At 43.7% G+C, this 14389-nt stretch overlaps 1 protein-coding gene and 1 long non-coding RNA gene across 3 annotated transcripts in view; one reads left to right on the forward strand and one right to left on the reverse strand.

Annotated features, from left to right (window-relative positions):
* The window catches only part of GAB2 (GRB2 associated binding protein 2), a 154178-nt gene that overhangs the window by 105685 nt on the left and 34104 nt on the right, over window positions 1–14389 (reverse strand). The window lies entirely within an intron of this gene.
* LOC307215201 lies at window positions 2161–13591 on the forward strand. Of its 2 annotated transcripts, XR_013838376.1 has the most exons (4): window positions 2161–3594; window positions 10792–11097; window positions 11342–12565; window positions 13465–13591. It is a non-coding gene; the product is annotated as an uncharacterized lncRNA (long non-coding RNA). The 2 variants fall into 2 exon arrangements; XR_013838377.1 differs by lacking the exon at window positions 13465–13591 and having other exon boundaries at window positions 11342–13402.

The following is a 14389-nucleotide window of genomic DNA, read 5'->3' on the forward strand; positions in this document are numbered from 1 at the left end:
AAACTCCCCAGCCCTGACCTCACTATCACTTTGCCCCTCCCACTGTGGGTCACTGCTACAGCTCTGCCCCACCAGGTGAGGTGGTAAAAGGTAGGGCAAAATTTACACCTCTCCAACCCTGAAGCCCCTTGATCTCACCAGGGAGTGCTCACAATCACTAAATCAAAATATGAAGTTTTAAGGCTAGCTGACCAACTAATACTTCTTTTTTTTTTGAAAATAATATTTATTACTTTTCCAACAATTTAAACACTACAAAAAAGAAGAACAATACAATACAATACAAAAACACTACATAACACTAACACATTAAACTAACAAAACAAAACAAAAACAATTTAAAACACATGAAACAATTTCAATATCTTATCTTTCATTCACTTATTTCAGCGACCTCCTCACACCTCCCTTTTTGTATTCCACTTCTGTTAATTGTTTCAGCAATACCTTTCCATCTTCCTCTGTTTTCTATCCTATAATTATCTTAACACATTCTAACCTTATTTTTTCCTTTAATACTCCATTAATCTATTTATACTTAATTCCTTATAACATTTCTACTAAAGCCACATAACTTCATTCCAACATTTTTCTAACATTCATTAATTTTACAGTATTTCCGTAAATAATCTTTAAACTTTTTCCAGTCTTCTTCCACCGACTCTTCTCCCTGGTCTCGGATTCTGCCAGTCATTTCCACCAGTTCCATATAGTCCATCAACTTCATCCTGGTGATCTTCTATCCGATGCTCTTGGCCTTTTCCAAGTCCCCTGCACGGATCTTCTTCGCATTTACACAAAAACTTTACTTTATCTTCTACTGATTTTATTTTTATTTTCCTTCCTTTGAAACTGAAGGATAGACCTTGGGGAAACTCCCACCTAAAGATGATTTTATTCCTTCGCAGCAGGGCAACAATATCTCCGTAGTTAGGCCCTTCTTTAGTTCGAAGAGTGATCAAGCAGTCTCTTATTCTATTCTTCTCTTTTTTCCCTCTTCTTCCAAATCTGAAGGCCCTCACAATTCTAAACTCTTCTTGGCCCAAGTCCAAGTCCCAAAAGTCAGCAAATTCCTGTGTGAGAAAATCTGTCAAGCTTTCCTTCTCCAATTCAGGTGGGGCTCTGATCCTCAAATTCGTCTGTTTTTCTTTAAGTTCAATCATAGCAAGCGTCAACTTATGTTCATCAAGTTGCCTCTGTAGGGCTGGGACTCTCTCTCTCTTGAGTTGTGTTACTTTGCATTCAGCAGCAACGGCTTTCTCCCTGGCTTCTTCCACAGTCTGCCGTATCAAAATAGATTCCTGTATCAATTTCTGGATGGTTTCTGTATTGGTATTCATCTTTTGTCCCAGATTATTTATACTTTCTGTATTTAAGTCAATTTTAGTAGTTGCAGCATCCACTTTCACATTTATCGTGTCTGTTTTCTTGTTAAGCTGTTCCAGTGAATCATTTATCTTATTTAATGCAACCGCTAAGGCCTCTTCTGTCGACATTCCTCTTGGTTTTGAGTGTACTGGTGCAGAAGCAGCAGCAGAAGTAGCAGGGAGGCCTGATGTTGAGCCTCAACTAATACTCCCTCCACACCACTTGAGATTCCTTTAAAATCTCAAGCATGCCCCTTCACCCACTCAATCCTATTTCCTCCCCATACATGCTCCAGGGACTTAACATACACCAGCTTTAAGGACTTACTACTTACATGTAAGGGGACACGGGGGGCGCTGTGGGTAAAACCTCAGTGCCTAGGACTTGCCGATCGTATGGTCGGCAGTTTGAATCCCCGCGGCGGGGTGAGCTCCCGTCTTTCGGTCCCAGCTCCTGCCCACCTAGCAGTTCGAAAGCACCCCTAAGTGCAAGTAGATAAATAGGTACTGCTTTATAGCGGGAAGGTAAACGGCGTTTCCGTGTGCTGCGCTGGTGCTGGCTTGCCAGAGCAGCTTTGTCACGCTGGCCACGTGACCCGGAAATGTCTCCGGACAGCGCTGGCCCCCGGCCTCTTAAGTGAGATGGGCGCACAACCCTAGAGTCGGACACGACTGGCCCGTACGGGCAGGGGTACCTTTACCTTTACTTACATATAAGCTCCCGTTGTGAGCTTATATGTAAGTAGTTGTGAGCTCCCGTTGCTCGGTCCCAGCTCCTGGCAACCTAGCAGTTCAAAAGCACGCCAGTGCAAGTAGATAAATAGGTACCGCTCTAGCGGGAAGGTAAACGGCGTTTCCGTGCGCTGCTCTGGTTTGCCAGAAGTGGCTTAGTCATGCTGGCCACATGACCCGGAAGCTGTATGCCGGCTCCCTCGGCCAATAAAGCGAGATGAGCGCCGCAACCCCAGAGTCGTCCGCGACTGGACCTAATGGTCAGGGGTCCCTTTACCTTTACTTACATATAAGGCCCATAGCAACTCTGGAGTAGCGTCCCTACGCTCCTTTCCCTGGTAAGAGTATTGCAACCAACAAATACCACCCAGCGAGTTTTGCCATGGGCTGATTACTGCCGTGTAGCAACATGGAGGTGGGCTTTCTCAGTGGTGGCCCCAGAAGCAAGGAATGCTCTCCTTGCTGAAAATGAGAGACCCCCATCAGTATTGGCATTCTGCCAGCTCTTGAAGACACACCTGTTTAAGACAAGCGTTGGTTTGCTCTCCTGACCTAAACCTCCTGTTTTACTTGGCTTTTTGCAATCGTGGTGCAGTTTTAATGGCCCTTTTAGCGTGTGCACATTTAACTGTGGGTTTTTATTCCAGTGTTTCAATGGTGCTTTTCCGCTGTGCCTATTAATTATGTTGTTGTTGTTATTTTGCAATTGGCTTTATACTTGCAAGCCGCTTAGAAGCCACGTCGGCGACTAAGCAACCTGTGAATTAATTTACCGCTACCGTTATTATTGATTACCATTAACAACGTCAGCAACATGAAAATCCCTGCCGTCCTGTCATGATCTCATCCTGTTGGGAGCACAATAGCGGAGATCATCAGCGTGTGACTCTGTTATGGGCATGGATGACAGCAGACTCCGACTGCCTGGAGGACCTAGTCATTTGGGAACTAGTTGTCAGCGAGGAAGATGGCTGAGATTTGACAGCTGGAGGAGTTCGAAGGAAAAGTGGTTCTCAATGAGTATTTCCCCCCTGTGTAGGCCTGGATTAAGGAAGACCAACTTTTCTGCTTATTTCTCCTCATAAAGTGGCACCTCGGGTTAAATACTTAATTCGTTCCGCAGGTGCGTTCTTAACCTGAAACTGTTCTTAACCTGAAGCACCACTTTAGCTAATGGGGCCTCCTGCTGCCGCCGCGCCGCCGGAGCACAATTTCTGTTCTTATCCTGAAGCAAAGTTCTTAACCTGAAGCACTATTTCTGGGTTAGCGGAGTCTGTAACCTGAAGCGTATGTAACCTGAAGCGTATGTAACCCAAGGTACCACTGTATTTTATGGTATTTTTGTTCCGTTTACCTCTGTAATGCAATACAAACTTCTTTCCTTTCCGGACTCCCATCTGCTTTATTCCAGTCACTCTGCTAACAACTGCATCTATCTGGAATGTGTTCACAATGAAGAACGGAGGAGTGAAATTTCTCCTGGACTAAACTGCAGGTAGGTTATTGTCATCCAGCAAGAAAACATCTTCCGAATAGACACGCACACCTGCGACGCCTGTCTCGTACGAACCGGCTCCTGCTTTTGAGAGCCTGTTCCGAATTGGCAGAAAACAGATAGATGGGTAGCTTTTTATCTTCAGGAAGAAAGAGCCAGGAAATGAATCAAACATCATCCATTTGACACAAGGCCTCCCCCCCTTCTCTCCCTTTAAGCGAGGAAGACAATTAGTGAACAAGCCCACCCAAGAGACTGAGTTCAGGGGTTCAGGGTGGCCAAAGACTCACTCAGGGCTGCTGAACCCCAGACTGTTTTGCTAGATTTCATTGGCAATTCCACCTTCTTTTCAGTACAGTGGTGCCCCGCAAGACGAATGCCTCGCAAGACGAAAAACTCGCTAGATGAAAGGGTTTTCCGTTTTTCGAGGCGCTTCGCAAGACGAATTTCCCTATGGGCTTGCTTCGCAAGACGAAAACGTCTTGCAAGTCTTGCGATTTTTTTCGCTCCCCCCCTTTTTTCTAAGCCGCTAATAGCCGCTTAGCCGCTAATAGCACTAATCCGCTAATAGGGGTGCTTCGCAAGACGAAAAAACCGCAAGACAAAGTGACTCACGGAACGGATTAATTTCGTCTTGCGAGGCACCACTGTATTTACTATTTAAGTGTCAAACCTAACAAGGAAGGGGGAAAAACAGGTTTGTTTTTTTAAATAAAGGACAGAAAACACACATGCAACGACAACACACAAGACAGGCTGTCAACTCACAATGAGAATGCAATCATGTGGGTGGCGCTGTGGTCTAAACCACTGCGCCTCTTGGGCTTGCTAATCAGAAGGTCGTGGTTTGTATCCCCGTGACGCGGTGAGCTCCGGTTGCTCTGTCCCAGCTCTTGCCAACCTAGCAGTTCGAAAGCATGCCAGTGCAAGTAGATAAACAGGTACCGCTGCAGCGGGAAGGTAAATGGCGTTTCCATGCACTCTGGTTTCCATCATGGTGTCCTGTTGCACCAAAAGCGGTTTAGTCATGCTAGCCAGATGACCTGGAAAGCTGTCTGTGGACAAACGCCAGCTCCCTTGGCCTGAAAGCGAGATGAGCGCTGCAACCCCAGAGTCGCCTTTGACTGGACTTAACTGTCCAGGGGTCCTTTACCTTTACTTAGCTATCAGTATTTTAGAAATCAATTAAACAACATACGAGTAAAAATAAAAACAATAGCCATCAGTACTTCCATCTAAAATTACAGACAACTCCCCATGCACATTCAAGGCATGCGCGACCACACACTTGCGCATCGCTGCGAACCCGCAAACGGCACAAAAACAGCATCTCACAATCCCAGAAACCTTTGCAACAGCCTTTGAGTCCAGAGAAGAGTTGGAGTTTTAGAGAGGTGGTTTGCAGAGAGCAATTGTGGTGGAGTTGGGTGGATTTTTTTGGTTTTTTAAAGGGTTTCCAGAGGTTTAAATGGTGTTTGCAGGTACATATGTAGAAATATCGTACAAAATGCATTATACACACAACTCTCAATGTACGCCGAGGCTGCTTTCTGGGGATAACGCATAAAACCAAAACTGTGTAGAAAATTATGTGGTTTTAGCAGAAATAACATAAAGGATTAAGTAAAAATGAATTGGTGAAAGAGAGAATGTAAAACTATAGTATATTAAGATAAAAACAAGGTTGGAAGGATTTGCTGAAATAACAAATTGATTTAGAATACAAAAATGGGAGGTGTGAGGAGGTCAAGGAAATAAGCAAAGGAAAGAAAGCTATGTAAAGGTTTGATCTGTTATTTTTTTATTGTTTGTATTTTTTCTGTATTTTTTATTTTTATTTTTTTCCTTTTTTTTCTTTGTAATTCTTAAAATTCGAATAAATATTATTTTTTAAAAAAAAACCAAAACTGTGTATAGTCGAAACACATTGACTTTGATGGTGGGTGAGATTGCCAGTGTCTCTCCTCCCCCTGGATGCTCTGCCCCCTTTCCACCCCCTTTTTATTTTTTTGTTGGGTGCCCGAACCATAAAGCTGAATGTGCAGAAGTTAAATGTGCATATGTCGCAAGATACAGGGGGAAACTGCATGCAAAAATTTGTACAGGGGAAGCAATGCTCATTCAGAGGCCGATGGATTTTTTTCCCACAAGGACTTTTTTAAAAAAACGCACACACGGAGGTAGAAAAATGGCAAACTGAAATTAGGCTGGAAAATTTTTAAAAAAACTGAGAGAAACCACAATGGTGAGATCCATCCATCCCTACTCCTACACGCACAGGGCCTACAACTCCCAAACCAAATCCTGGAATGGAAAAAAAGAAATCTATACTTCTAACTCTGGAACTACCAAGGACTAAGGAAACAAATGAGAGTTTGTGTGTATCTGAAGAAGTGTGCATGAACAAATGAACAAATGTGTGTATCTGAAGAAGTGTGCATGCACACGAAAGCTCATACCAAGAACTAACTTAGTTGGTCTTTAAGGTGCTACTGGAAGGAATTTTTTTTGTTTTGACTATGGCAGACCAACACGGCTACCTATCTGTAAATGAGAGTTGTTAGGGAGGGGGGTCTCAAATCTTAAGCGATCTTGAGCCTATCCTTTGAGGGGACTTTCTGCACAAGCTGGAGGGGGTCCAAGGCATTTGCACCCACGACATTCCCTGAGAGTTTTTAAAAAGGCCTAGGGAACTTTTCTAGGAACGTGGAATGGCATCCCAGGCCAAAACAAACACAGAGGAGGTGGATGATGACCTTCCCATCAGAGTTTATTTTTAAATAGAAGTGCGTACACATAAAGGGGAAAAACAAAATGAGTCCTTAAAAATATTATTATTATTATTATTATTATTATTATTATTATTATTAGTATTAATACTGGGTTTCTGGGTACTGGAGGGCAAATCTTTTAATTAAAATTGTCTCAGGAGGTTGAAAACTTTTACCTTCCGTCCCAAGCACCCTACAAGAGGTGACCTTTGTGTCCAAATAATTACGGGAAGGCGTCTAAAATTACGAGCTTTCTCTCTGCATGGTGAAAAGGATTCTCTCTCCTCCCCCCCCCCACCAAAAAAAAGTGATTCTTAATTAACGGGTGGAAGCTTTTCAAAATCCCCACCGCGCAACTGTAGCCGTTGCCACGGCAACGGCAAAACCACTTGCCGGCCCGACAATGAATGGAGCAGCTTCGTGGAAACGCTTAATATTCGCCTTTTTAAAAATCTCGCAAATTCCCAGGGAGGCAGCGCTGTCCGTCTTACCGCTAAGGTAACCTTGGGCGATGGTGCCGGTGAAATATTCATAGGCAGGGAAGAGACGTTTGCTGGCCTCATCATCTCCCTTTCACCGCTCAGGAATTGGCAGAGATAAAATTAGATCTTGTAGGTTTAGGTGCGGAAGGAGGGGAAGCAATGACCCCCTAAAGGAGCAAGACATCCAACCAGTTGCAGAAATGGTAAAAAAGGGGGGTTTAGGGCTCATCAAAAGGGGACGCGGGTGGCACTGTGGGTTAAACCACAGAGCCTAGGGCTTGCCAATCAGAAGGTCGGCGGTTCGAATCCCCGCGACGGGGTGAGCTCCCGTTGCTCAGTCCCTGCTCCTGCCAACCTAGCAGTTTGAAAGCACGTCAAAGTGCAAGTAGATAAATAGGTACCACTCCGGCGGGAAGGTAAAGGTGTTTCTGTATGCTGCTCTGGTTCGCCAGAAGCGGCTTAGTCATGCTGGGCACATGACCTGGAAGCTGTACGCCGGCTCCCTCGGCCAATAAAGCGAGATGAGCGCCACAACCCCAGAGTCGGCCACGACTGGACCTAAGGGTCAGGGGTCCCTTTACCTTTACGGCTCATCCAACACTTCTGCCGCCCCACCCCCCGAAAACCCACCGTTTACTGCTGAATCGGAGCAAATGATGATTGGGTTTTCTTCGAGTGGCTGGGGAAACCCAGCCAGATGGGTGGGGTATAAATAATAATAATAATAATAATAATAATAATAATAATAATAATACAGCGGTACCTCGGGTTAAGTACTTAATTCATTCCGGAGGTCTGTTCTTAACCTGAAACTGTTCTTAACCTGAAGCACCACTTTAGCTAATGGGGCCTCCTGCTGCCGCCGCGCCGCCGGAGCACAATTTCTGTTCTCATCCTGAAGCAAAGTTCTTAACCTGAAGCACTATTTCTGGGTTAGCGGAGTCTGTAACCTGAAGCCACTGTACCACTGTAATAATAATAATAATAATTAAAGAATAATAAAGAATAAATAAAGAATAATCATCCCTACACACTGCCCAGGCTTGTGCCCCAGAGAGGTCACTTCAGTGCTGTCAACTTAGCCGTTTGACTTCACCCCCGGAGGTGCACTCCATTGTCTTTCAAGACAGACGGATGCCAACAACGTGACCAAAAACGGAAACCAAAGAGGACTGTGGGTGGTCTAGCCTTGACCTCCAGTTCTCGAAACACTGGTCCTTTAGCTGGGACTTAAACATGGGGATAAAGCGTGTTTTCTTTCATGGGGTTGCGGTGCGGTTAACCAGTCACCCCCTGTTGCTGGGCAAGTTGGTTTGGTTGGCCCACTGTGTGACTGGATTCCTTGGGTCACTGGAGAGAGTCTGATGTTGCTATTATTGATTGACAGGTTGGGTTGAAATATATTCCCTGCACCCAGCGCTGAGCATTCTCTTTTTCGCTGAGCGCATCGGATCACCTGCCCACCCTCCCTTAATTTTGGGGAGTTTTTTGGGCTTGACCTTGCTATGCCTGTCATGGGGTCACCTGCTTATGGGGCAGGGGCCTGGTAGGAATTTTGTCCATTTGGCTGGTGCCATTTGCATTTTGCCTACTGCGTAGCAAATCGTCACAACTTGCAAGGTTGCGGTTAGGCATTGGTTTATAGAAAAATTGGTTGGTGGAGGGGTAGGGATTGGCTGTGCCTACCCCTACTATGTTGCTGCTACAAGGGTATTCTGTTAAAGGAATCCAGGGGCTCACCACTCTTTTTTTTTTTTAAAATAATATTTATTAAAGTTTCCAAAAAGTTACAAAAATAAAAAAGAAAAGAAAAAGAAACAAAAAAGTAAAAAAAATACAAAAAGTAAAAACAATTAAAAACAAATCAACCTTTCCATATCTTGACTTTCATTTACTTGTTTCCCTGACCTCCTCACACCTCCCTTTTTTGTATTCTAGTTCAATTAGTTATTTCAGCAAATCCTTTCCATTTTTGCTTTTATCTTAATAATTTATCTTAATATATTATAACTTTACATTCTCACCTGTTAATAATCCATTTTTAAATACTCCTTTATAACATTACTGCTAAAACCACATAGCTTCATTCCAACATCCTTCTGACATACCTTAAACTTAAAACTTAATGCTTATTTATACATAACTCCTTATATCATTTCTACTAAAGCCAGACAGTTTCATTCCAACATTTTCCCTAATATTCATTAACTTTACACTAGATCCCAAAATAAAAGTTTTTCTTTATAGACTCTTCCAATTTTCATCCAACGTCTCTTCTTCCTGGTCTCGGGTTATGTCAGTCCTTACTGTCTATTCCATCTAGTCCATCAACCTGGTAGTCTTATGTCCGAGGCTGGGGCTCACCACTCTTTTGTCCGCACCCCTGTAAAGGGGAATAGGGCCAAGCAAGAGCCCCTGGGAGCATTTGGGGAGAGGTGAGGGTCTGGTACCCAGCTCCATTTACTCCCCATAAAATGTTTTCCCTTATTGACTTTGCAGGATTGCAGATGTCAGTTCTGTCCCGGGGCAGGGACAGATAGTCACAACCAATGCCTAAGCAACTACTCACTTTGTTTGTATAATAATAATAATAATAATAATAATAATAATAATTATTATTTATATCCCGCCCTCCCCAGCCGAAGAGCGGCTAACAACAGCAAAAACAGTAAAATGATACAGTAAAATGATACATTTCTGGAATAATTGCTTTCTGGATTACAATATAAACGATGGGGAGTGCATCACCGGGGAATGGGACAATTGGATAAAAGGAAATGAAGAATACTACTGTATGGAACTCCCCGGAGATTGGCTCCCCAAAGAGAAAGAGAAGAAAATGCGAAAGAGCCCAACAGGGAATAAGGATGTATGCAACTACAAACAGAAACAAGAAAACCCGCAAAGTGGGTTTAGAAGTGACTTGAGGGCCTCAGATATTAGAACACCGGACTGAGGAGGACATAATGATATAAGGACTGACATTATCCGGAACCAGGAAAATGGACGTTTGGAGAAACTTAGAATGAGAAATGTTTTTTTGTAATAAACTTATATTTATGGAATTAGTGTAATACTAATGAAATTTTAAGAGATGCTGGGAAGGAATAATTGGCTTTAGCAGAATAATTTGGCTTTAGCAGAAAATTTTAATTTAAATTTAAATGGCTTAAATTTAATAATCTTAAAGACTAAGAGGATAAGACAAGAACGGAAGTTGCACACCGCCCTTCTGTGCCCTGAAACCAGCAGATAACACCCCCAAAAATTATGGGGGGGAAAGGTGGGGAAGGAACTGGTGAAGAAAACATGTAAGCCCACAAATTGCTTAACTCATGCCAAAGAATCGGCCCAGCTGCCCCTCAATGATTTCAGTCTAGTCAAGATTTTTTTCAACTATTTTTCATCCCTTTGGACTTCAGATGCTGAATGCGCTGTTATGGTTGACAGCGCTTCATCCTGGCACGACAATTGACAGGGTTTCTGTCCTGTAATATATGGGTAAATAAGGCAGCAGAGGGAGATAGGAAGGTCGGGAAACTTGAAAGCGTTTTTTTGAAGATGCAAATCTTTTGGTAACTCCAAGTTCTTTTCGTGTGAAACCCACAGAACGCCATGTGCTCGTTCCCCTCAGCCACTCCACACAAAGCGCTGTGGGGCAGAATCTATCCAAAATAAACACACTTAAAGCGTATTATTTTTAGTGTGGCAGCTCCTATCCTACCCTTTGGAACTCCCTGTCCATTGACATTAAGCAGGTGCCGTCACTGTGTCCTTTTAGTGCCTATAGCCAAACCTATCCAGACATTTAAAGTTGATGCTTATTTCAATCTGTAATTTCAGCTTATAATGTATACTTTTAACTGTTTGGCTTTTTAGAAACAAACCTTGATTTTTATTGAAAACCCTAATGTGTATTTTGTATTTGTATTCTTCTTACTTAGACGTGCAGAGGACTGCACCAGAGACCATCTGCACACGAGGCTACTGCTGAGCTATAGTCCTCCCCGATGCTCGAACGCCGAACAAGAGAGCTAAATCTGCCTGCCCCCTTTCTAAGCTAAGTGTCTCCCTGCAAGGTCAGCTGGCAAAACCTTGGATCTCAGCCACCACGCAGCTCAGTTTTCGCAAAGTTGTCTTAATTAAAACGCAAGGAGGAGGGGTTGTGTAAACAGCTTTGCTTTGAAATCAAAGCTCAGGCCAAATGTTTGAGAGTCTGTAAAGCACTTATTAAGCAACCCTAAGAACCTGTTTTCCAATACAGTGGTACCTCGGGTTACATACGCTTCAGGTTACACATGCTTCAGGTTACAGACTCCACTAACACAGAAATAGTGCTTCAGGTTAAGAACTTTGCTTCAGGATGAGAACAGAAATCGGGCTCCGGAGGCGCGGCAGCAGCGGGAGGCCCCATTAGCTAAAGTGGTGCTTCAGGTTAAGAACAGTTTCAGGTTAAGTACGGACCTCCAGAACGAATTAAGTACTTAACCTGAGGTACCACTGTATGCCAGAGAAATATCCCCGGTGTTTCTATCTGAGGAGCTACAAATATGAAGAGCGGCAGCAAGATGACTCAGACTTGCCTTTCATGGTCCTACTGGGAACCAGAGGCTTTTAAAGCTCTGTGAGAAACACAAAAACTACTGGCCTGGATTGGGTGTAATGCTATGTTTTTGTTTAGCGCAGAGATGGGTAACCTTCCAGATGTGGTTGGATTCCAACAACATCGGGAGGGCCACAAGTCTTTGCTGCGATGTTTCATACAAAACCCGTGAGCTTCTATGTCTCCTTTTCCCTCAAGACCACATCAAGGTGACTCTTTCAATTCTGCTTTCGCTTCGCTGCGGTTTAGTGTAACACCTCAACCCTAAATGGCAACTGACCACGGTTTACTGTAACAACCCAACTTTGCAAAACCACAGTTTGACGCTGGCTTACTTCCCTGAACCGCAGTTAAGACGAACAGCTGCTTGTCTGGGTTCGGATATAACGCTAAGCTGTGGTTAAGGGGGAAACGGGAACGCTTCCAATCTCTTCTTCACAGCTTCACCCGAGGAGGAGGAGAGGGGAAACTATGATTTAGCATCGTGCAATGCTAAATCCTAGTTTAGCGCTATGACCAAACGCAGTCACAGAACTCCAATTTATCTCGCCTCTCACATCTTTTGACAGGTACCCATTCAATAAATGGAGACTTGGAAACAAAGGAGAAGGAAAAGCCTGCTTATTTCTGGATCGATCCATCTCATACTATTGCAGCGAAGGGAGGCTGCGTGGGGACTGCCCTTGAGCGTGGACCCCCGTCAACTGGCTATCAAACCAGACTCTTTTCCACAGGAACCATCTAACACTTCCACAGAATAACCTGTTTATATTTAGGCAACGCTTTTCCTCCTTCTTCAGGGCTTGCAGGAAATCTTTTCTTAGACACTTAAACAAACACACAAATACTGTCCCGGTCTATTTTCCTGGATTCTTCCTTGTTATTTTTTCTCTCTTCCATCCCGCTCCCAAATTTCATCTGTTTGTCCCTCTCTTTAAGGATGAGAACACAGGCCCCACACCTGGAGAGCATTGGGAAGACTAGCAAGAGGCGGCTGGATGGAGGAAGAGTCCATCTTACCACAAATCTTGCAAAGGACATCATTTCTACGCATATTCTGCCTCTCACCCCCAGCTACCGCCTTTCCAGGGAGTATTGTTGTTGAACTGCACCCGGTGACTCATTTTCAGTTGTGAATTGAGAAATGCCTCGCTCATTGCCACTCACACCAAGCCAAAAGCAGATGGCTCTTTGAACCTTTCAACTCGCCAGGTGGTTTTTAAAAAAGGTAAAAAGAGGAACTGAAGTTGCTTCCAGATGACCTGTTTGTTGAGTATTCCTCCTGATTTATTTGCACCAAGTCTGCAGTAGGGACGGCCACCTGTCCAGGATTATTTAGCTGAGATTCTCACATTGCAGGGAGTTGATCTAGGTCAGGCTTCCTCAACCTTGGCCCTCCAGATGTTTTGAGACTACAATTCCTATCATCCCTGACCACTGGTCCTGCTAGCTAGGGATCATGGGAGTTGTAGGCCAAAAACATCTGGAGGGTCGAGGCTGAGGAAGCCTGATCTAGGTGAGCATTGGGGATCTTTCCAACTTTACAATTCTGTGATTCTACGACGGGTGAATCTCTGTATGTTCCTCTCCATTTCTGATTTTTCTAGTCTTATGTTCCACATCGAATTGTGATAAAATTCCTCAGCATCCGAGTGCCAATTTCTCCGAATTCGCACATTCTTACATGCACATCTGCCAAACACACCCATTTTTGCCAAACGATTCCCCCGGATGCAATGCAGTTTTTTTGTATGCTGTTTTCACTTAAATATCCATTTTTGTACAAATTACTTGGCTGGAGAACAGCACGGCCCAGAGAAGTGTGACGTTTAAAGGATGGGGTTGTGTTTTCAGTTCCAGAAATTGCAAATTTTGTAGGTTCAACCCTGTATTGAATTTATCCCCCTTCTCCAGTTTGCGGGGAGGTCAGATGACAGGATCATAGGGATTGTAGGTGGGTAGAAGATCTGCTTTGCATTCACAAAGTCCCAGGTTCTAATCCCACCATTTCTAGGTAGGACTGAGAGAGGAACCCTGGGAATGATGGTGAATGTGGACAATACTGCCATACATCGGAACAATGACCTGATTCAGTAAAATACCACTTGCTACACCCTTAAATCCCTGGAAGAGAGGGGATACTTTAGAGAGAAGCTGTTCATGGTTAATTTCTATTTGACAATGAAACACTGTACTAAATTACTCTTTGTGGGCATCAACAATGTCTACACATCACTTGGGAAGACAAGCGAACTAATACCAGTGTATTGGAAGAAGCAAAGATCACCAGTGTTGAAGCAATGATTCTTCAACATCATCTTCGTTAGACTGGTCATGTTGTGTGGATGCCTGATGATCGTCTTCCAAAGCAACTACTCTATTCCGAACTTAAAAATGGAAAGCGTAATGCTGGTAGTCAACAAAAGAGGTTTAAAGACTGTCTCAAGGCAAATCTTAAAAAATGTAGTATAAACACCAACAATTGGGAAACACCGGCCTGCAAGCACTCCAATTGGAGAGCAGCCTTTACCAAAGGTATCATGGGCTTTGAAGACACTTGAACTCAGGACGAAAGAGAGAAACGTGTTAAGAGGAAGGCACACTTGGCAAACCCTCACCATGAACTCCTCCTGCCTGGAAACCTGTGTCCCCACTGTGGAAGGACGTGTGGATCCAGAATTGGCCTCCACAGTCACTTATGGACTCATTGTTAAAATTGTGTTTATGGAAGACAATCTTACTTGGCTACGAGCAATCGCCAAAGAAAAAGAGATAGTAAACCCTTCTAAACTACTATGGTTGTTTCAAGTCCCACTTGTTCTGCAAGCTGTTATGGTTTCGTTTTTAACAAGCAGAATACAGAAAATCAAAACTAATATAATGGACATCAAATTGATGGCTTGGGAGCTTTCTATCTGCCACTTTAACAATAAGGGTTA

The sequence above is a fragment of the Podarcis cretensis genome, assembly GCF_951804945.1.
Source record: "Podarcis cretensis genome assembly, chromosome: 4".
NCBI lineage: Eukaryota > Metazoa > Chordata > Lepidosauria > Squamata > Lacertidae > Podarcis > Podarcis cretensis.